Consider the following 22,973-nt stretch of genomic DNA (forward strand, 5'->3'; position numbering starts at 1 on the left):
AATTCATCGCAGCACATAAAACGCACCACAGGCAAAAGGATGAAGCACCGAGGATGAGATGGTTTGGAGTGGCCTGTCGCAGCTTTTGTCTTAAATTGGCTAATAAACTGCCATCTGACGGGGCCAAGGGGCGGTGGAAAGTGCTGGGCGTGTGACTTTATGCGGCTGGCAAGTTGAAATGCTTGCGGCTTCATTAGGCGCCCATAATACGAGCACATGAAATGTAAATGTTTGGCTGCCCTCAAATAACCCAGTGTCGAATCTCAGCGAAAAAGAGGTTCAGTCTACGAAAATGTTATCCTTTAAATTAAAAACAATTATTACAAAATCTTGACTCCGAAATTACTTATAACAAAAAGACCTTTTCGGGTATAACGAAACTTTTTTCAGCCAAACCTAATATTCCAATTGTCGTAGAAATCTCTTTATACACTTTGTTTATAATATTCTTTGGAAATGCTTTTTTGTCATTTGCTAATTTAAATTTACTTATTGTAAAAATTATATAACTTTTAAAAATTGCATGGACCAGCTTTAAACCGAAAAGATCCAGCCTTATTTGGTAAAATCCAAGAGCTTTTCGCATTTTCAGAATGCACTTTTCCTCTTTCACCTCCATAATTTTCCGCTTGTGGCTATTATGATGAAAACTTCTCTAATGAAATATTTTTGCGGCAAGGAAGGGCATTTTAATTAAAATTATATATAGGGCATGGCAAACATTGGCAGTTGTTTTATTGAAAAATACTTCTCTGTCTGTCCGTCGTGATACACACTAAAATTAATAGGCACACATAGGGCAAAAACGACTGACCAATCACGTAATTAAATCAATGGAAATCGTATTTATTACTCTGACTTATTGATGGGCGGGCGAAGTACGTATTCATAAGGCCAATTCAGACACATTTCAATTGCAAATTTCGGCCGCGTCAAAGGAAATGTCTTAATTAAAACACAGCCTGTGCATTTATTAGTTTTGTGCCATTAAATATCCCTAAAAAGGCAACGAGTTGCGTAAATAAATTTGTGAAAAGTATTCACATAAAAGCAAAAGCACCCGGTTTTATGAAATGGGTGGTGGGGTGTGGTTCGGATTAGTTGGCTGTTGAGCGGGATTTCAGTCAAAACACATACAACTTTGTTGCGGTTTAAGTGCCCTCGGTTCAGAGTTGGCTCATAAAATGTGTGACCCACTGTTTGCCTGGTCGTTTGCTTTGTTTTATGTGTGTCCCGGCTTTGGATTCGACGCTTTTGGCTTTGCTGCTTATTGTCAAAGTTTCCGGCTGCAGCAAGTAGTGCGTAAAATTTCAATGCGAAATCAAGAAGTTGAGCCATAAATTTCAAAAATTATTGGCGCAATTGAAGTTGTGCCTTGAAAATACATTTCTACATTCGTGTTTATATATACATTGGGGCCCTGGCCCAATTTCGTAGGCTTCAAGGCTCAATAAATTCCTTTCGTTGCTGCTCGACTGGCCATAGCTATGTTTTTCCTTTGTATTTTTACGACTTCATATTTCTTTATATTATAGTCCAAATATGTGCTTGCGGTATTGTTGTTGGATTAATCATCCTGTGCCATGCGGAGAGAACCTTTGAGTTCGTTCAAAACCAAATGGTATCTAAGTTACTAAAGTTTCATAGAAATAACGACATCGCTTAGATCTAAATCATATTTTATTAATTTTCTTTTTTTCGTCATTTTGTTTCCTAACTCATGATATTTAATCATGAAGAGCGAAGTTTCAAAAGAACTAAACTGAGCAATGGTGATACATTTTTTAATCGTACTCGTTATTCATTTATTGGTATAATAGTATGGCTATTCTTGAGATATTTCTAACATGAGTGATATTTACAACCCAAGCAGCTTAGTTCACTTCTTGATGTCATGTACCTGAAAGGATGCAGTGAATAAGAAAAAGTCGTCTTAGGAGCTCAAAATGTATTGTTGCCTATTTTAAGACACATTTAAATGTGATTTTAAAACCATAAAAATATTTGTGAGCCCTGCAAATATCTTTTAGATCAAGGAGCAATCCTAAGGTGTTTCTTGAATATTCTTTAGATATCCTTCTAACCAATGTCAAAGAGAACTAAAAGCCTACCGTTAATTAGTGGGAAATGGCTGCAGGAACTGCGAAATGTGCCCCCGCAAGCAACGCACCCAACCTTTCCTTTGCCAAGTTCACATGGCAAACATTGGGGCTCCTCCCAGCGTTTTGCCGTCAGCTGCACACCCGTTTCTTGGCCACGTTGTGCTGCAACAACTTTGACAAACTCATTAACTCATTATCTGTGCAAGAAGTTGACACAACGCTCGAACAACTTTGCAGGCGACAGAGCAGACGGCATCGTCGTCATCAGGCGGCAGTTTTCCCATCCGCATTTAATTAGTTATCATTTGCATGACGGACAATGCAACAAGAACTTGGAACTGCAATTGGGTCGGGTGCGGGTGGCGATGTGGATGTGGCTGTAGCCCCTGCCCGCATCTGGGATGCACGTCCACCGCCTCATTGAGCACCTTAATTGATGCTAATTGATTGTGCTGGCCCTGTTTGTCCTCTGGCGCTGATTGCTCAGATTTACGACTGGCCAAAATTAAATAAAGCAAATTACACGCGCCCGAAAGTGTGCCTAACCAAATCTGCTGGCGTCGGTGTCCTTGTCCTGCGTGTCCTTTGCAGGCGAGTCCTGCAGCTGAATCCAGGGGCTGTTATCGCATTGGCCATCGCGGCTGGTCACCAGATTTTTTATTTCATTCATTTCAAATAAATTGGACTACACATTCGCACATTGAGCAGACGGCAAACAATTCCAGTTTGAGTTTTATTTAATTTGGCTGAGTTCGGTGTAAAACCCTTTTGCCAAATCCGCCACATCCCATGTGTGTGGGATTCCTTTGTTGTGCAGCTATATTCAAATAACTGCGGCAAATTTATGTTGCTTCAATAACAATTTCCACAAAAACAGCAACAACATTGCTCCGAAATGGCATGTTGAGTGTATTAAATTGCCATTTATTTGATTTTTGTTTTCGCCTTTGCCCCGCTGTTTCCCATTTTTTACTGTTGCCGCCCTTACATTTGTATTCCGTTTTCCTCATTTTTCTCGGATTTCTTTTTTTCTTGCCCGAGCATATTTTTGGGAAACATTTAAATAATGTTTATATTTGTACGCCATGGATTTGTATTGTTTTCTGATATCTGTCTAAGGTTTTGAAAGTGCGCGTGTGGCAGGGATTTGGAACGAATCCTGCTGTGATAGGGGCTTTGGATTGGGTTGAAATACGGGGGAACTCATTTCGAAGGAATAAGCTGCTTAATACACTGGAAGATATTTATTTATTAATAATTCAGCTGTACCTTACTTTTTAAGTTGGTAATTTAAAATATTTAAGATTTCTAGTAACACATTTCAAATATTTGTTCCCAATTTTCAAAAACATTTTCGAATTTTTTTCCAGTGCATGACTGATTGCTTGCTGTTGCCGGAGACAAATGAAAAAAAATAATCAAATCGGATATTACCCAGAGGGGTTTCCCATCTATCTTGGGGAGATTTTCGCGAGCTGCTTAAAATTTTCTTAGGCTTTCCCTGTAGCCCGTAAGAAATATCATCACTCCACATTTCGTTTTACTTTGCCTGGCTCATAGAGATTTCATGATTTTTTAATGTTCACCTTTTTTAGCACAATATTTCTGTGTTCCTTTCGAGGGTCAAGCAGCCGAATTGGCTTGACTTTTATGGCGGTCATAAAGGGACTTTAATGTGTTTTATGCCCCTTGCCGAAATGCGAAAGCTAACTTCTGTTGTCCTTCACATAAATCGCCGTGAAACACACCCGGAAAGTCCGATGGAATTATGCGTGAGAGCACAGCAAATGAGCAACAAACGATGTTTTCTACTTCTGGAATTTATGACAGGACTCTACGGCATGTGTGTAGGGATAGGGGCAGCCTCTGGGCATTGACTTCTTTGCATCCAAATCAAGTTGTCAAGTCGGGAGCAGCAGGACGGGCAGGCAGGCAGTCAAATGAGCTGGCATAAATCCTCGCCGCTGGCCAAATATTGATCGGGCGACGTGCTTGAGGTGTATCTGTATCCCCCGTTCTAGCCATCCAGGAAGTCAGCTGGCAGCGTTTGTTTGTCGCCCCGTCCAGCTGACAATCTGTCAGGTGCCACTTAACACAGAGGTGGGGTAAGCCCAAAAGAACCCAATGCGGATGGTGTTTACCTTTGCCTTTCACCATGCACGCAAATCCTCCGAAGCAATCAATTTGTTTTTATTGAATTTTCCCAGCTAGCCAGCACTTTGCTAACACCAGTTTGGCGAAGGACATTTATTCTGAGTACGCATGACACTTCTCAAAGGTGCAGAGAAAATAGTTTTATAATTCAGAAATATTTATTGGTTTCTTTTTGAATAAAAAGTAGTTGATTTGAAACATTTGTAATGTCCATATATTGCATTTTTTAATCTAAGCAAGAGATAAGAAAAATGGGAACTGAAATGTATGTAAACCAATATTTCTCTCTGAAACTATTTGAGTTTTAAAGTGTTTACTTTAATCTTTTGGTTTCGAGTACCTTTTAGTTGAGTTAACATTTTCCATTTTGCAAATATCGAACATTTAATAAGTAAATATTGTTTATAAAATATAAGGTTTAGATTGATATCCTATTTTTCGGTGTACACAGCCCAGGACATGCTTTGTATCCTGCCGGGCTACCTGGCGTATGAGTGACGTATGGCTCAGCATTTGTTATGGCTCACCCATAGTCTGAGTGTGTGTGAGTGTGTCCCTGTGTGGGTGCCAGTGAGTGTCGGTTAGCTTGCTCTCTCTGTCGTCCTGTAACATTTTTTATTGCTCGCTTCCTGCTGGTCAGGGCAATCTCATGTGTCTGTCCGTGTGAGCTGGCTGTCAAAATTTATGCTCCTCAAATTTCCAGCACGAAACTAACGTTAAGTATACGTCGCCGTCTAGCTTGGGGTCCCCATATGATATCTCTGTGTGTGTGCTAACAGAGTCCTATATCCTGTACCTTAACTAGACCTTAGAATATTTTCAAAAAAATAAGAGTTCTTCATAAACTCTTATCTGAACTTTAAATAAATAAGAATTCTCAAGAACCTGGTCACTGAATTCAAATTGTTATGTATATAATTTTAGAAAATAACATGTAGAGCAAAAAAACATTATAACGTTAAAAATTACAATTTATTTAAAGTATTTATATAGATTAACCTACTCCAAAACACTGGGTATCTATAAATCGAAATTCTTCTTGCCTTCATCCCCTTTTGGGCCGCCCATTGTTCACCCGTGTTTGTTTTTCGTTGTTCCTGCTCTTTTGGCCCATTTTTCAAATTGATGTCTATCGCTTTGGCTCCTTTTCAAAGTTTTTGGCATTTTACATGTGCTAACCAACAAAGCTCCGCCCCGGGGATCGAGGGGGAGTTTCCGGCGAATTGTTTCTGTGGACTACTGAGTGGTGGATGTGGCTTGAGTGCTAGCTTTGTCGTTGATTGTTATCTGGTGGTTCCCACAGAAAGAGCAAACCGAACAAGTGGCACGAATCAAAACCATATTGATAGTGGTCTGTTTCCCTTTGAAAGGTTATTTTTCTAAAAAGGGTGCTCTTTGGATTTTCACCCCAAGCACTGGGCAATACGATCTAGAAAAGAACATTCTTGCCGCGCAATTTTGTATCACGCAATGCAGCTCTCATTTATAATCAGTGTCATTCAACTGAAACTTGATTATTATTGATTGCTTGCCATTTAGCTGAAATTCAATTTGTGAATTCAATTTCGCTGAGGTATCAACTGTCCAAATCCAACCCTGACCCGGCTAACGAAATGAGTTTTGTGCGCAAATTGATGTTTAATATTATTTTAAATGGGGCAAATTTCTGTTTTAAGTGTTTACATTTCATCTTTCTGCACTGCCGGTAACATACAAAATATTTTCTTTAATTTACTGCTGATATGCGTACTAATGAAAAACAGTTCTAAATTTATTAAGCTTTGAAAGCAATTATTTTAGAAATCAATTTGTATTGAATTTTGGAACATTGTGATAAATCCTTTAAATCCTTTTATCCTTTAGACATTTTCTAACTCTCGTTTATATTTGTACAATTTATTTAATTGTGGAACTTAGTAAACACAATTAAAATAAGTTTTTTAAAACGTTGGACTTTTAAAGAAACAAAATACATTCCCTCTGATTAAAATGGATCGTACTTTCATACATGTGAGATAAGCACACCCGCTTCTATCACATTTAGCAACCCCAACAGCGAAATTACAACAAGGGTTTTTCTGTGGGTGGCTGGAAATACATACATTGCTGTTGAGGGTCGCACACAATTTGTTTTTAGGCGGTTCCCTTCGCCCACCCTCTTCCTTTCCGCTTCCGCTTCCCTTTTCCCATTCTTGCAATTATTATAAAATGGCGCACACCATCAAGGACAATGGCGGCAGGAGGAAGCGCTGTGGCGCGCTCCTTGGAGACTCATTTTCAAGTGCTGGGCCGCTCAAGTGGGTCAGCCCGAGTGGTTTAGGAAAGTGGAGGATGTGGGCCGGCAGTTCAAGGATTTTATTGTTGCCAGCATGTAATTGAATGCAATGAAATTACGCAGCCTCCGACTGAGGCTGTCGGTTTTCTAGCTGTGCGACTATTTGTATGCAGGATTTAATTGCATTTATTGTCTGCGTGCTGGTTGAATTTCAGTTTGCTGGCATTTGCCAGATTGGGTCTATATTGGTTAAATTGCTACATTGTGCTGTTCTTAAAATCTGTCGAAACAAGAGGATTTTAAAAGCAATTGATAATTATTTAAAACAAGATTGTATAACTAATGTAACTTTGAAAGTTATGTTGTCGAGTGTAAGCGACGCATTAAACAAACCTTCCAATTTTAAATTACAAATGATGCATCATTTAAATTTTTGGTCTTGGGTTGGCCCAAACGTGTGTGCAATTGTATTTTCCAGCTGGATTCCTTAGTAAATCCATTTCCGTCTACATTAACACTTTTGAAATTCTCTTTCAGTCTTACCACTTTAACAGTTTTTCTTTAATCCGAAAAGCTAAAACAACAAACTGCCCCAAAGACGTGCCAACTAAACAAAACCCTATCTCATGTTTATTCCATTTTCACTTTTACTCTTTCATTTTTCCCATTTCCCTTTTTTTGTTCGTATTATCTTTCTATTTTCTTCCTGCACACAACTTAATTCACATGCCAGACTGTTCAACTGACCAGAATCTGAGCCACAGCCCCCATTCAGAACTCAATCAACGACGGACTGACCCATATTTTATGGGATATTTTCGGGCTGGCCCCAAATAGAAATAAAGCTCAGCCGCCTGGCCTGCAAAATAAACTGCTAAATAGAAATAATATATATATTTTCCTTACACATCCAAACAGTTGCCTGTGGAGGTCTGCCTGTAATTTAAGCTTATCACTCTGGTTCCAGACCATTGCGTATTAAAAACATTTTTGTTACGCCAATAAAAAGACGGAACAAATTTTGCATAATTCGGGCCATAAAAAATGAGTCTAAAGGCGAGCTGTTTTTGCTGTTGACATTTCCGTTGGGCAGAAAACTAGGCAATGGGGTTAGCATCAGCGACCATCTTTGTGCACTTATAAAAAAATTGTTAATCATTTCGAAATGATACCTCTTATTGCGCACAAATAAAAAAGATTTTCTTATTGAGGTAAACAATATTTCGTATTTTCAGGAAAGTTTTCTTTTATAGGATGAAATCGTTCTTTTAGTTCTAAATCACAGATGTAATTATTCTCCAGGAGCTTAGCTCAGAGAATTTATTTTCTCTGTACACGCATTTTGTTTATAAAGTCGGCCCATTTATGTTGCCTTCTCTAGAAGCCCCGGGTAGCGGCTCCATTTTTTTATTGCGCACATAAAATGACCCGGCACAGACAACATAGGAAGTTACATGAGGAAATGTTATATGGAGGGGCTCGGAAAAATCAGCCCTGGTGCTGACGGACGCCTGATGCTGTGAATTTGCTCAGAGACATCTACTCAAGCCTCCGAGCGACCATTTGTCAGATGAAAAAGCATCGCACAAACTATGTATATTGTTTGTCATTAACAAGGTCGCCAGCGAAAGCGGCACTGGCAGTGCAAAAAATGTGAATGAAAGGACGGAAACTAAGCTCGCTTTGATGGTCGAAAGCTGTTACTCACACGGAGAAAAATTAAATGCAGTTTTATTTAAGGTATACCTTTTTTAAATCAAATACATAAAGCTATCCAATCGATACATGGAATGAACGCACAGAAAAGTCCACTTAAATGACACTGTTAAAATTGGTTACCGCAATAATTAGCAACCGAAAATAGATAGCTAAGGTAAAAAGGTAATCCCCTAGTTTAAAAAAGCAAGATAGAGGAATATAAGAATAATAACAAATTAAAAAAATACCTAAGTATAAAATAATTGCTTGACAATATTATTTTTCTCTGTTCCGAGAGGAATACAAGAATAATAATAATAACAAAATATAGAATAATTTTATTAAAAAAATTCTTTTTAAAAACATGGCATATGTTTTTCTCTCTGTGCCGCAAGCCTTTGAGAGTTGGTCGAAAGTGTTAAGCGGGGGGTGGAAACCCAACCTGACCCACAGCGCCTGACATTAATTTTGTTTTCATAACTCGGTGCAGCAGTTTCAACCAAAGGCCAGCCGGAGGGCCCCAAATAACCCCTGCTAGCCGGTTTTCCCTCAGCCTCCTTCTGGCTGGCAAATGAAGACACTTTGTTGCACTGGTGGCGCTTCCTCTGTCGCCTCCATATTTTTTCCTTTTCGGGGTTTTTGCTTTCAGCCAAAGCGTGGGCTTGATTGACATGCTGTCTGTCTGTTGCTGCTTTCGCTCGGCTTGCTGCAGCCTTTTGCCACTACTTTTTGTTTTGGCCAGCTGGCCATGGCATAAAAGGGAAAAAAACACATAAAACAAACACGACAACAAGTGCAAAAACAAATTAGCACAGTTCTCAGCTGGCTGTTGATGCTGTGATGCATTTTTGACAATGAACATCAGATGTCTGTCAGCCAGCCAGTTGGCTATGTGAGTTGGTCACAATGAGACAATCAGTCAGCGAGTCAAGGTTTGGCAGAAGGAAAGGAAAAAGTAAATGCCCTTTTAAAATTGCTTGTGGTTGTGTGGAACAAGCGAAATGGAGAAGAATCTGCAGGGATAATTAACAACGTTAATGCTTGACATAAAAAGTTTTATCACACAATTAATTTAACAGTTCTTCTGAGGAAGCCAAAATAAGACAAGAAACTAGGGTTTCGAAATCTTAAAATTTATTTTATAAATTCAATAATAAATTTTAAACTCGGAAGAGAACTACTCACTCCGCACTTTTAGATACCTAAAACAAAGTGTAAGGAATAACATGTTTTAGGAAAACAGATAGGGTATAATTTCTTAAGGCATACCTGGATTTTATAAATAAAATTTTAAAATCCAGTAGCGTAGCATAAATTTCCTCTGAACTCAACTCGTTTTTATCTTCATTTTCCATTGAATTTGACCCATTTTTAGGGGAAATTATGCTATTCATGCAGCCTGCGAAAAAATTACCCTTCAGAGTCAGCCAACCAACTAACAAACCCGCCCAGAAACCAGTTCATACACACAGCTCGCATTACGTTTAATTTATTTAAAGCTTGCATTTTCACACTCCAACGCTCGCCGGCGCTTTCCTTGCGAAGCCAAAAAATGGAGCAGCGCTCTGCCATCGGGTTTTGTTTGCGTATTGTTGGTTATTTGCATAAAAATCACGCATACGACGCGTTTCGATGGAGAGGGCCTTAAACTCGTTGTGCCGAGATTTCAAGGTTAGTGGGCGCCCAAAAGGACTGCACTGAAAACAGAAAGGTTTCGCCAGTAATTATGGAAATTCGTGTGCAACAATGGCGGATTAAAAATTATTGCTGCACACACAGCGAGTCGCTGGTTTTGTTCTGCCAATGTCATTGTCGCCGGATGATGCACCACAAAAGTTTCATTTCCCTTCATGTGCACTCGCATTGTTTGGCATTGCACAGCAATGGGCATTAATAGTCTCCGCAGTTGGTTCCGTATTTTTCTGATTTTCCCCGCTTTCCTCCCCGTTTTTGTTTTTCAATTTTTCCCATTCAGTTGATGACGATGATGATGATGCTGGCATTGTTGCCGAATCTGAGTGTCTAGGACCGGGTTTATTTTCAATTAATCAAGCCCTGCGAACCAGACTCATAATGGATCCCATTTCAAGGTTCCCCCGCATTCTGAATGCCACTTGAATGCGAAAAGCGGAGTGAATGAATGATTAAATGCAGGACTGTGTGCCTCGAAAATAAGTAGTTAACTATTGACGGAGCGGCCGAATGAAATATTAATTGCCAGTCGTGGGGCTCCCGCCTCAGCAACCATATTTCTTGGCCCTCTGTTTTGCTTCTTTCGGTTGTCAACGCCATTGTCTTGTAATAAGCAAGTGGAAGGTAGGGGGAGAAAGTGGGTCCTGGCCCATAATATTGGCAGGGCAACATAATAAACATAAATCAAGTGCGCCGGCATTGTACTCAGTTTCGCAGGCCGATTTGCTATTGGACTGCCTGCGATTCCGTTTCAGTTACCACACACCAAAAAAAATGGATTCTTATTCAAGTAATTGCAAAAGAAAAATATTTTCGGAACATAGTTGAGATTACTTATTTGGTGGGTGAACTTTGAGCCACGTTGAAGTAAAAATATATTTACTATGTGGTATTTTTAAAACCAGATATTTCTTAGGATATAACTCCAATTACACTTTGTTCAATAGGATTCTTTATAAATTATTATTTTTTATTTTTAATCAAATCCTAAACATTATCCAAGTGTTACATATACATAAAACACATTATCACATTATAAATACCAATTTGCTACACATATTATACTGATGCCAAAAGGTAAGATGAAAGCGACTATTTGGCATGTTTCGAGGGTTGGCAAATACGTTGGCATAGGTGTATTTTATCGGGAGGATATTACTTTAAAGGGGATGAAGCTGGTTTAGTATAATAAATAAATATTTTTTATCTTACAAACAAATTTACCTTACTTGTTACCCACAGTAGTATTTCAATTAATAGTAAAAATATTGTTAAGTATTTGTTTTATGGCTAAAATGTAGAATACAACAATTTCTTTAAATGTATACATTTTGCGAGATTTCTTATCCTTTTTTCTTTGTGCAGTGGAGTTCTGGGCCATTTATCTTGGACTGTTTCATTGCCCAGCCGGTCTGCCACACATGCATATCATACTCGTCATCGTTTTTATTATCGCCCACCGAGTGAAACAAAAGGAAAAAGTCCCTTCCTCATCGCCATAAATAAGCCAGGGCAAGTAGAAAAAACAATTCCGGCTCTAATGAAAGTCATGGGTGAGGTTTATGTCTTACACAGCATGGCACAAGGAGATTTCTCTACCTCCTCCGGCTAAGCTAATAGATATTTATCTGGGATTTGTGGGTTAATTTATATCTTGCGGTTGAGGGGAATTGATTTTTCCAAAGCCAAGTACGTAAGCCAAATTGTTGTGCAATTTTACGTAATTACCCGAGTATGTCCCCGCCCTGAGAGGTACATCAAAAAGTTGCCTAAGTGAGTTGGAATCTGTCTGTAAACATTCTAACATGTGTGTAAGACATCATTGACGGACATCCTTCCCCTTCCGCCGTTTACCCCAAGACTTTCGCGTGTTTTTGACACAATTTTCATATTTTTTTGATATTAACTCGTCGTCGTGTCACTTAAAACCTCAACGAAAATACCAAAAGTTCCCCTCGCCAGCCTGGCAGGCATTTCAAAATTAAAATTCTCTAAGTAGAAGCCAGTGGGGAAATAACGAATTTCTCGGGTGATGAGGGGGATTTTCATTCGCAAAAAGAAGGCACACGAGCGTGGTGCTGTTGTCTTTAGACAAGTGACACTTCGTCTCAAAATGGCACTCTGTTAAAACATTTATGAGGAGAAAGGCATAGGGAAATGGGGAAAGGGGTTGCCCAAGGCGAAATGTTTTTCAAAAATGTTTCGCTGCGCTGTTCATTCCACGGAAGGCAAACTCAAAAATTGCCAGCAAATCATTGAGAAAGAGTTCACTGGCATGTCTAAAACGAAAACGCGTCTCAGTAAGGTGTGACTCTGCAATTGCGTGAAAGAAATGGGATACGCTTCCTAAGGAATGTCTTACCAATACACTTTGCAAAAATGTTATTTAATAGAGTGAGCTAAATATTTGATTCCTTTTTTGAAAAGTTAAAAAAGAATGAGTGTAGGTCTTTTATAATTTATCTTAAATAGAAAGTCTCGGCTCAGCTTAATATAAATCCAGATAGACACTGTTTTTTAACTCTATCGGTAATATAAGCAAGGCAAATAATTCAAATAAAATATTATTTGTATTTTTACTTAAACCACTATCTACGGATTTAAAAAATCGAATTTTTGCTGTGTAAGTCCTGGAAAGCCTTAAAGGCAGTTCTCGACAAGCAATGACTTAAATTGGAGCTGGCAGAACGCAGGCATTGCTATTTTATGGTCCTTTGGAGGATTTGTCTGAAGGGCTGGCTTTCCCGGAGCTTAACGAGCGCCTTGGGCTATGATTCGTCCCTCGACAACTTGTCAGAAATTTAAAAGTTATCAACGCCGCCGGCTCATGTGACACATTCTTAATGCATGCAAATTTAATTCGCTTCTCACATTTAAATCAATATTTGTCGGGCCTTCTGCTGTACTTTTTTATATATTTCTCTATAGATGCGTTTTTATAATTATAATTGAAAAAGCCGATACAGATGCATTTATCACATGTGCTTGGGTGGAATTTTATTTTCTGCTTTGCAGGGGAAAACGAATTGCTCATTTAATTGCAGCCACAATACAATTTATATTCGCCTTGGTCCACGGAATGCAAAAATAAAAAGGTCAAAGGAATGCCGCGGAATCATAAATGGAAAGCTACAATTGCAACAATGATTTAAATTGCACCATTTTAATGTGGAATTTTTAATGATAATTGAAAGTAAAACCATGTGGAGCATGGTTAATTATTGACTGCAAACATACACCTCGTTAATTTCAGAAGTCGTGAACTGCTCCTCAGTACTCTGAACTCAAGCAATAACAGCATTGTAATCAATTTCCATAAAGCCTATCGACTCGTAACTCCTTGTTAATCCATTTGTTACATTTTATTCAAGGCAAAAACATTGAATATTGAATATTCAAAGCCATCAAACAGGAAGGCCATTAAAGGGAACCGCCAGAAAGAGGCTAAAATAAATCCTTAATTAATTTTCGATTTTATCAATCTGAAAAAAGGGCTTCGGTTTCATTACAGCTGGTGTGTGTCCCCCTCATAAACTTGGGATTTATTTGGCCCGTATGTGCTTTTTGCTAGTCCGCCGATCGGTGGGTGTAATAACTGCGGAATAAATTCAATGCAGCACAGGCGGTAAAAACAATTAATTGGGCTGCAGCAGCATCAGCATTCATTCCATTATGGATGTCAGCAGTCAGCGAAAAAACTACAAAGATGATGGCCAAGGCGGGTAAAAAGGGTACAAATCGTGTAAAAAAACGGGGTAAAAAACGGAGACGGGAACGAAACGGTTAGCTGTTCCCATGTGCCATATAAACGAATTTAATTATTGTTCATGTGCTGAAATATGAGCAAATTTATTTATGGCCCTGCATGCGATGCCAGGTGCCCGGCAGAAGTACTCGTAGGTGGACTTTCGGGTCCGGCCACGGGAGTCCTTGTTGTCATTGTTGTTGCATAAATAAATGTTGCTGGCATACACGGTTTTTATTTTATTTTCAGTGCATGCATTCGATTCACGGCAGGGTCTCTCGTTCACCTGTCCAGCCTGCAATGCAAAAGCCCGCCCCTTCCGTGAGTTATGGGCGTGGGTGGCGTATGATTAATATTCAATTACGTGGCAGATCCTCCTCCAGCTCCTCCGAAAAACTATGCATGCGACAGCAGCCCCTCGCTAAAGTGTACCGCTCTTTGTTTGCAATCGCTGGAAAAACTTTGCTAATGGCCCTCATCATGAAAATAAAAGGAAAACCAAAGCAAAACAATATAATGAATGCCCGGAAAGAACCAGAGTCGATTTCATCAAACTTTACATTTGCTGCTGTTTTTTATATTCCCCCTGCTTTTCATTTGGTTCCCATTTTCGCTAGACAACGTGTGCCTTCACTTGATTTAATTATGGTCGCGTTGAATGAATAAAGCCAGCCCCTGAATTTTATGTATTCACGAAAAACAACGCGACGAAAATTCGTTCCTCTTAGCACGCAATGCGTTAGAAATTGGCCCTGGGGCGAAAAAGAATTTTAAATTAGTCTAATTATAAAAAATTTTGTGAAGCCCAGAGAGGCAGAAGATGGAAATTGCCATGGAGAGTTCTGATGCCCAAATAACTGGAATAATACAAAGCCATGAAGATGAAATATTTTAAAAGGCTTAGTCTTAGCAAAAGATTATCTTATAGCCCAAAAATAATTTGATTTGCATTTATTATTCAAATATTAAAAAACAACAAATTTCGAGACTTAGATCTTTCATTGGTTTAGTAATATATTAAAAACGTAACTAAAAAAGACGTTAAGTAACGTTTTAAAATATGTTCAGTATAGTATTGACTAATTTTTTAAAATTTTAACTATATTTTCGAATAGATAGTTTAATGAATAAAAACCTATATACCTACACAATCACTGCACTTCTAAGTCACAGGACTTCCACCTAATTCGGGTTTGAATTAATGCCTGTTTGGGCTGCAGGAGTTTACTTCGGTCCGTCTATTATTCAAATAACTTCAATTGCTGCCCTTAGTTGGTATTCCGATTGCGTGTAGTTTTGGCATTCGCCAGCCGCAAATATATCAAACTCTTGCCATTTGACAAGGCCAATGTCCATGATTTATGGCTGCCATTATTTTATGTTTAGCTGCACGGATTCGTGACATATTATTACTGCAATTGCCAGCCAACATTAGAAATAGGCCATAGGAATAATTTTGCTTCTTATCGGCAGAGTTTACCAAGCATTCGCTGGAAACTGAAAATGTATAAGGCCAATGCTCACTTTGTTATTCCCCAGGCGGCCTAGGTAAATAGTTAATTTTCGTTTGCATGAAGTATTTAAAATAAATTTTGTGTTTGCCAGCTGAGGCTTTTCTTTGTTTAATGTGTTTTGTTCGGCATTAAAAATGTATTCCTATTTTATGCAAACAATATAGTTTTTACGAATTCGTTACGTTTATCATCGTACACTATAATTTTAATGACACATGCAATTACTTCTTTGTTTGCTTTACACATAACGAATTCAACTCGATATGCAGAAAATTAATTAATCATTTTGCTGGAGTTGCCATTTAATGAACCCTATCCACATTTCAGGTCAGTAGCAACCAAAAACGAGTTTCATCTTTCAGTGGCGCAGAATATTTGATAATGTTTGCAATTGATTACAGTTTTATTTGCTTTTTTGACACCGCAGGAGCATAAAACATTGAAATTTCATGCTCGAAGGCCTGTCTGCGCAATAATTAATCGGTAGCAATATTATTGGGCTGTTTTCGATTTTAATTCGGCGTCACCATTTGATTCATGCCAAACTCATTTACCCATATGTGGCGTGAGTGCTTAATGAGCGACTGCATCCACGGGTAGCGCGTCGAGCAGCGATTATTAATTTATGCATTTAAACGATGCCCGACTGCACATCTCCAGCCCATCGCCATCACCATCGCCTGTGCCCAATTTTGCATATTAATTGCTCATTAATTGTTGATTAGCTTTCAAGTGCCGCAGCGGGGCCCCCTCAATCTCGTGGCCGCCCTGCTAAGCCCCCTGGTAATCCTCGGAGTTCAGACTCAAGGATATGCCAAACTTGTCCAAGGCTACTCGGCATTAGTGCGACAAAATGTGGTAATCAATCAAAAAGGGGAAGGCCGCCTCCTCAGCCCTGAGAGTTCTTTCCTCGGGGCGCAAATACTTGCAATTAAGCATTATTAATCACTGCGACTAAGCAACGCCACCAGAAGCCATCCGACATAGCTTCGGCACTCGCCAAAGCTATGCATGAAGTGAGCACTTCCGGTCCTGGCAAATAATTACATTGGTCATCGCCCTTGGCAGTGGTCACTGCGCTAATGTGCGCGTATTATTTTCTCATCAAAATTAATATTTAATTAAAAGTCAAGTGCGAGGGATGGGAGAACATGGGCCGAGAAAAGTTAATTTCCTTTTGGGAAAACCAGCATGATATTAATGTATTTTCGGCAACCGAATGAATACGGATCAGAAAAATAGCATAGCATTTCAATAATTCCGTATCGAATGAAAGCTTAATTACCAAGGGTAAATACACATATCATAAAAATAAAAATAAATAAATAAAAATAATGAAATGTATTATCTTCAACATGACCTACTAACTAAAAATGGATCTGAGTTTTGAATGTTATACCTAAAATGTAGTCTATGAAAACCTAGCATATCAATCATATCAGTTTTGAAGATTCATATTTTAAGAACATAAATATTCCAATTTTTAGGAAGCTTTGATATCTATCTTATAAAATATTAAATACTTTAATAATTTAATACATAGTTTACAAACTTAAACTTTTTTTGCCCCTTTTATATTCTACGTTCATATAATTTACACTGACTATATTGCCATGATTCGTTAAAAGTTATTATTCCTAATTAAATAGACGATGCTAACCTAATTTTAAAAATCAATTCCAATCGCTAAGTTCGCAGAAATTTATTAGGATTATTATTGATATTATTATAAGAATTATTAAAAGTAATGCTTATACTAAACTATTCATTTTCGTTATGTAAATATATAACCTATTTGCCAGTCCAAGTTGTGGTACCCAATATACAATTATAAAAGTTAATATATTTTTAAGAGAGTATATCATATCCTATATTTGTCTGTATTTATTATTATTTATTATTAAGTTAAGAGCGAGCAAACGAAACATGTGAGTAGTCAACGTTTCTTATTAAGTGATTTTGATTTCTGTTCTTAAAAACTTTTGTCACTTGTTGTTTGTCCTTTATTAAAAACGTATATAATATGGACACTTCCAATCCTTATTCTTCCAATTATTGTTTTATATTTAATGTTAAAACAAATATTAAAACAAACTTAGTTGACGTACTGAGCATGGGCTTCAAATTATACAATTAAACTATTTTTGCGATCAAATTTCCTTGCATCAATGTGAAACACGGTGCTATTATTATTTTTCGCAGTTCCACAAACTCGCTGAGAGCAAAGTTAAATGGATTATGAATAAGCAATTACATTCGCTGCAGCGGAATATCATGTTCAAAGTGCGAACTCAACAAGCGCAAAAAGTGTCCGCTGGAAATGCAAATTCAGAAAGCGGCGGGCACAATACAATTGAACTCTAATGACTGACAGGGTTCATTGTCAGGTTACGGATCACAATCCGATTTATGGACTAATTGCGCTGTTCATGTCAAATGTCGAATGGCCTCGAGAGTGCGAGTGTGATTGTCTGTCTGACAGAGAACAAGGGCAATCGAATAAAGAAACGCGCCAATCGAGCAGAATATTCGTGGCCAAAACACTTGACTTGTGCGTGCCCGCAAGTCGACAACTAATCAATCAGTGGAAGCCCAGGCCCTCATGGTCCATGTTGTGCCTCACGTTTTTTTCGAGAGGCACCGTATGATGGATTGTGTCGGCCCTAAGTTTGATTTTGGATACTTTTTTGTCATTCCCAACTTTTACCGCCCCTGAAGGCCCGTTTCAAGTTTAATCTCGCGTGGCGAAGTGACCAGAGAATTTGGTTTAATTATGGCTTGATTTATGACTCAATTACCGTTTAATAGTCCAGGCCGGATCGGAGTGCTTGACTTTGATTTGCAAAATTTACTTTCTTCGGAAATGGTTTTTCTTTCTCGTCACACTTCACTGGCGCTTCGCACAGCCAGGCCTTGGCTCCGCCGGAAAATTTAATTTTCTTAAATATTTCTTTCGCCGCGATATGCTTTTCACTTTTTGTGCCTTGGTGCTGCCATTTGGCTGACTATTTATTTCTATTTTTCTGCCGGGGCAAGTTGGCGCCTCACACACACGCACACTCGCGCAACGGGCACACACACTGGCACACTCACAACAATTTGTTGGCTCCTTGCGGTTTCCGGCGTTCCTTACTGCCTTTTATCTCCGTTATTTTCTCGGCTAGGTCAGAAGAAGTTGTTATATCCGTTGCCTACTTTTCTGGGCGTTGTTTTTGCTCGCGCCTTGTCAATGCAACAACTTCAACGCGCACACAGCCACACATCTTAGCCAAATCGCACAGACACACACACACGCTGGGTGGGTATTTTCGAGAACGATTTTTGGAAAGAAACGCGACGCGCTCGGTTCGTTTTCTAAAGCGCTTGGACGGTCGCCCGATTACCGCTACCAAACAACACAAATATCGAACGTGAACTGACATGGAAATTCGCCATTTCAGCCAGCCAAAAAGAGGCCCAGGCACAGGATGCCCTTCGTTCTTCTCGGCCAACTTCGCTCGGTTTTAGCCGAATCCGAGTGTTCGGCCCCTGCTGCGCCATGCGGGCGTGCGGCGAACTAATCGAGAGAGATCTGAAAACTTTGGGGAGCGGGCGCATGGCATTTCCCGTCTGCTTGGAGCGGAAAAATCCCAAGAGTGTATTTCCCCCTTCGAAGGAGAAACGCCTTTAATAGGGGGAATTCCCCTTTTCGTAGCAGTTCGAAAATGTTTAGCCCATCTACCTAACTTGTTGCTAAAGCCTAGTACTCAGATCGTAAAACAGTTTCACCAGTCGAAAGTTCTTACACTGCTGGCGCTGCAGGAAATAGTGCAGCATCTTGGTGATGGCTCTTCCAGCTTTTCCTTGGCAGGCGGCCCTTTCTCCTTCTCTCTATGCAAGCACACTTCTAACGATATTAATATTACACATACGACAAAATTTGGTTGCTCAAATTGACCCATGCACATAGAGTAACTATAAAAAATTGTACTTTCCTATTAAAAATGGTTGTAAGTGTATTTGTTTTTGCGTTGTTTACCATATAATAGTTAACCCACAATTAACATAGTTACGTTCACGTGATGTGTGTATATTGTCATTGCAATAGTAAATAGTTCATTAACTATCAAAAATAGTTGTACTAACGTAAAGTCTTCCACACAAAGGTACGCAATAAAAACTTTAGAATTCCCTCCAATGTGTTGTTTATAGTTCCCAACTGGGTCTAGCGTCTCGTACATTTAGACACCCGAACAGATCTCTGAAAAGAAGACTATTCTTAAAACACATGATCTCTAAAGTCTTCAAAATGCTTCCACTCGATTTTTGTGCTATTATTTGATTTAATAATTTGATTAATTTTGTAACTATATATCTACTAAAAAAAATTAAAACAAGAAAGGAAGTTAGCTTCGGCAAGCCGAAGCTTATATACCCTTGCAGCTATAATTATTAAATTTAAAAACACAAAAAATGATATTCCCAATAGTATAAGATAATATGTCAAAAAACACCGAAGCTATAATTTGTTTCATATTATTTTCCTACCAATTTTTCGATCGTTCCTATGGCAGCTATATGACATAGTCGTCCGATTTTGATAAAATTTAATTCGAAATTCAGAACTAATTAAAAAATGTTATTTCCAAGCGTTGGAGGTTATATGTTGAAAAACACCGAAGCTATAATTTTTTTCATATTATTTTTCCACAAATTTTCCGATCGTTCCTATGGCAGCTATATGATATAGTCGTCCGATTTCGATAAAATTTAATTCAAAATTCAAAATTATTTAAAAATTGTTATTTCCAAGCTAAGGAGTTTGTATGCTAAAAAACACCAAAGATATAATTTTTTTTCATTTTTTTGTCCGATTATTCCTATGGGAGCTATAAGATATAGTTGTCCGATCCGGCTGGTTCCGACTTATATACTACCTGCAAAAGATATAAGACTTTTGGGAAAGTTTCAGCCCGATAGCTTTAAAACTGAGAGACTAGTTTGCGTAGAAACGGACGGACAGACGGACAGACGGACAGACGGACATGGCTAGATCGACTCGTCTAGTCATGCTGATCAAGAATATATATACTTTATGGGGTCGGAAACGTCTCCTTCACTGCGTTGCAAACTTCTGACTGAAATCAATATACCCTCTGCAAGGGTATAAAAATAGTTATTTAACTACAATTTATGGGTCCATACTACCATACTACCCTTTTAAATAATCATATAAATATTCTTTATAGTACCCCTAACGTTAAAGTTCTTAGATCACTCTCAGAACTTTCACTATTCTGCTGAGTTGCCCTGTTGAAGTAATACTTCCTATAGGTCAAGTCCAATACTGGTTGATTCTCCACGGCCTAGATTATGCGTACTGTTTTATCTGCACTGAACTTCTTCAGGCGTTTTTTCGTGGTTTTTGACTTTTTCCTTAAGTTTTTTTTTTTTTTTTTGTTACGGCTTCTGCACGACCACAATGATAATTTGCATAGCCTATTCTCACATAGGTGGAAAAAGACTGGGAAAGTCGCTACAACTCGCTTCAGCGGAAAATGGGACGCACACGCAGACCAATTCCGTATTTCAGCGGTTGTATTCGGTATTTTATACGTGCTTAGGTGATTTCTGTACTTGGAGCTTAGGGGTTTTTTTTCGAGAAGAAAATGCATTTGCATTGCATTGCGTTGTAAAGAAATTGTTGTTGATGCAGAACCAAGGAGCTTCCAACGGCTTCATCCATCTTATCTCCTTCTTGGCAAGACTTGGCAATTTAATTTATCTAACATACATAATTTACCTTACACCTCCCAAAATGGGCCTAAATTGTTGCTTAAAAATTTATATAGTCAAAGAACCATATGCAAGGAAGGTGTTTTAAATGCTTAAAAGGGTACAACCAGTTCTAACTTGAGGAATTCTTGTGACGCTTTGCCCAAAATAGTCCCTATTCAATTGTCAGTACGCTTCCTGAAAGGAAATCTCATCATAAATTAATTTGAAATAATCATTTGGCGCTGAAAACATTTCACATGTAGCGTTGAAATTGTATTTAGCTATGCGTTGCTTTAAATTTTTTTTTTGAGCAACTGAATTTGCACGTCCTTTCCCGCGGATATGGTTTGCCTAGCTGATCAGCGGCTCTCTATGTGAACAGGAATCCGCGCCCTGCTGACAACAATATGCTTAGTCCCAATTTTCTAGCTTTTATAGTTTCCTAGTTCTCAGCATTCATACGGATGGAAGGACATAAATACGGACATGGCTACTTTATGGGGTCGGAAACGCTTCTTTCTACCTGTTACATACTTCCCGACGAATATAGTGAACCCTTTTACTCTACGAGTAATGGGTTTACAAAATGGAAACTCTTAATATCGGATATGCATTAACGTGTTACATATTGTTTGTAGCCCAATAACAAAACCTTTTCCACGATTTTTATTTTAATATTTCAAATGATATTCTAAGCATACATTACTTAGAACATTTTAGGAACATGTTTGCATAGTAATATAAAAAAACATTTTAGATATATCAAAAACTCTTCTATGAGTCCATTTTACGGAGACTCCAAAAAATACCCATCCGGTAGACGTGATAACTGGGTGACAGGATGATCATATAATAATTATGTACATTTTGTATGTTTGTGAACCCTACAATCTACTGCTTGAACGAACGAATTGGGAAAAAAGTACATTTTTGGCGAAGATATATGACGTTGCGGGACGAATCCAGATGAGCCGATGACAACGATTCTGATATACCACTTTACTTACTACAGATATACGACAAATTTTAAAAACAGACCCAGCATTAAACCAAGTATTTTGATGTGCACTACTGGTTTTTCCGATTTCAGTTTAATTTGAAACGGTAACTGTAAGCTGCGTCCAATTTAATTTTATACAAAATTTTATATTTGTGTATAGATTAATAGATTACTTTATTCCGCGAAGTACGACCGTCTAATGATAAAATACCGTAATTTTTCGTTCATTCATCGATTTCTTATGCCATACGTGGACTTTTTTGAAAGGGTGTATTAGTTTTTTTAGTTCCTCGGGTTCATACCTACATAGTTGCGCAAGACGCGAGCTTGAAATTTTAATCGGCTCATGAGATATGGCCGTTATAAATAAAATTGGTATTTAAAACAATATCTCGTATTATTATACCCGTTACTCGTAGAGTAAAAGGGTATACTAGATTCGTCGGAAAGTATGTAACAGGCAGAAGGAAGCGTTTCCGACCCCATAAAGTATATATATTCTTGATCAGGATCACTAGCCGAGTCGATCTAGCCATGTCCGTCTGTCCGTCTGTCCGTCTGTCCGTCTGTCCGTCTGTCCGTCTGTCCGTCTGTCCGTCTGTCTGTCCGTCCGGATGAACGCTGAGATCTTGGAAACTATAAGAGCTAGGCTATTGAGATTAGGCGTGCAGATTCCTGAGCTTCTTACGCAGCGCAAGTTTGTTTCAGCAGAGTGCCACGCCCACTCTAACGCCCACAAACCGCCCAAAACTGTGGCTCCTGCAGTTTTCATGCTAGAATAAAAATTTTAACTGAAATGTATTATTCTCATCAATACCTATCGATTGACCCAAATAAAGTTTGCCACGCCCACTTTTACGCCCACAAACCGCCCACAAACTTCAAAAAATCGTAAATATGAACGCGGATATCTCGGAAAATATCAAAGATAAGTAAATGGGATTTCAGATTTAGATTCCGTAGGCTTGAGCGCAGCGCAAATTTGTCACGCGAATATGCCACGCCCACTCTAACGCCCACAAACCGCCCAAGCCTG

The 22,973-nt window shown here is 38.6% G+C and overlaps 1 protein-coding gene across 2 annotated transcripts in view; it reads right to left on the reverse strand.

The window, feature by feature from the left end:
* Nucleotides 1-18,578, reverse strand: part of LOC119559777 (neuroligin-3) — an 81,643-nt gene extending 63,065 nt beyond the window's left edge. For both annotated transcript variants that reach the window (XM_037872856.1, XM_037872855.1), the window contains exon 1: nt 17,979-18,578. The gene's annotated coding sequence lies outside the window, so the exon portion shown is untranslated. The remainder of the gene's footprint in view (nt 1-17,978) is intronic.
* Between the last annotated feature and the right edge of the window lie 4,395 nt (nt 18,579-22,973).

This window comes from Drosophila subpulchrella, unplaced genomic scaffold, assembly GCF_014743375.2.
Source record: "Drosophila subpulchrella strain 33 F10 #4 breed RU33 unplaced genomic scaffold, RU_Dsub_v1.1 Primary Assembly Seq354, whole genome shotgun sequence".
Taxonomy (NCBI): Eukaryota; Metazoa; Arthropoda; class Insecta; order Diptera; family Drosophilidae; genus Drosophila; species Drosophila subpulchrella.